Here is a 1,504-nt window from a genome sequence, read left to right as displayed (position 1 = left end):
AGGGGGCCGGCCGGGCCGCGGGGGTTCCCGCGCGGCGGGGAAGGGGCGCCGAGGGCCGCGGGGGCCGGAGAGGCGTGCGGGCGAGGCGGGGGGCCGGAGGGTCACTGCCGCGCGGGCGTCTCAGGGCGCCTCAGCATCTGCAGCCTTCCCCCCATCCTCTCCGCGTCGGGGCCCCGCAGCCCCCAGCTCCGGTGAAGCGAAAGCGGCGGCAGCGGCGCCTAGGCCGCCGCGCGGGGAAGGTGGCGAAAGGGCCGGTCGACGCAACTTGGCCGAGACGGAAGCGAAGGCGCCGGAGTCCCTGGAGCGGAGCCGGGCGCGGCGCTGCGGCGGGCGCTGCGGCGGGGCCCCGCGCTCTCACCTGAGCGCCGAGGAAGGGCCGCGGCCGCCGGCGACGGACCGGTAGTGCTCGCCGCGGGCCGGCGGGCGGGCGGCGGAGCGGGGCGAGCGCAGTGGCGGGAGCGCCGGGGAGCGCCGGCCGCGCGGGCCGGCTCAGAGGCGGCGCGGAGCCCCCGGCCGCGGGCCCTGCAGTCCTCCCGGCGCGTCACACGGCAAAGTTGTCTCTAGGCTCCCGGGGCGCCGCATCCACCGGCGGGCGGGCCGGCCACTGCGCGCTCCGCCGGGGCCTCCGCTCCGCCCGCCTTCTCGCTGCCTCCCTCCCTCCGCCTGCCTGCGCGGGCCGGCTGGGCGCGGGGCGCCGTGCGAGGAAGACGAGGCGGAGGCAGGGCCCTTCTCGCCCCTGTCCCTCCTGCCTGCTGCGGCGGCGGCGAGGTTGGTTGGAGCGCCTAAAAGTCTCGCAGCGTCCCCGGGTGCGGGTGCCCTAGCTCGCTCTCCCACTGGCACACGCCGCAGGGCCGGGAGAGAGCGGGAGGGTGGCGGCCGCGTCCCCGCGCCCGGCCGCGACACAGTGCAGAGCCTGCCGAGGAGTTCTTCTCTTTGCCCTCTCTTCTTTTACTCTCCTCGGTTTTTCTCCCAAGGGGTAAAAAAAAGCCGCACAATCTCCGTATGTGCGCGCGCGTTGAGACGTTGGCATAAAAAAAGGGGGGGCGGTGAGAGAGTCTCGTCCTGGCCATGCGGGAGGAGACTGTCCGTGCCTCCCCGCTCCGGCTTCTCCCCCCCCGGGGGGGGGGCGGAATCTGTTCAAGTCGCTGCCGCCCGATCCCCACGCCCACCCCCGCTTCCCCCCGCTTTTTTCCTTTCTGCCTTCGCGGGAAGGAGGGGCGAGCCGGCCCGCTCCCCTCCCCCCCACCCCCGCAATGCCCGGCCACTTTTGCTGTCTCGAAACTTTCCCACCACGTGGGCGCCCCGGACCCTCGCCCAGCTGGGCGGCGGGCGACACCGACGGGCTCCCGGCCCGGGCTGCCGGTGCCTGCCCCCTCCCCGCGGTCGCGCAGGCCCTGCCCTCATCCCGGCCGCCGCCCTCCGAGACCGGGAGAAGCGACTCTCGCCGCGGCGGCCGCCCCCGTCCCTCTCCGGGTGCACCTTCTCGAGCTTGGCGAGGCGGGGG

The sequence above is a fragment of the Mirounga leonina genome, unplaced genomic scaffold, assembly GCF_011800145.1.
Source record: "Mirounga leonina isolate KUSES-001 unplaced genomic scaffold, KU_Mleo_1.0 Mir_151, whole genome shotgun sequence".
NCBI classification, from domain to species: domain Eukaryota; kingdom Metazoa; phylum Chordata; class Mammalia; order Carnivora; family Phocidae; genus Mirounga; species Mirounga leonina.
Note: the sequence above shows the minus strand (reverse complement) of the source record.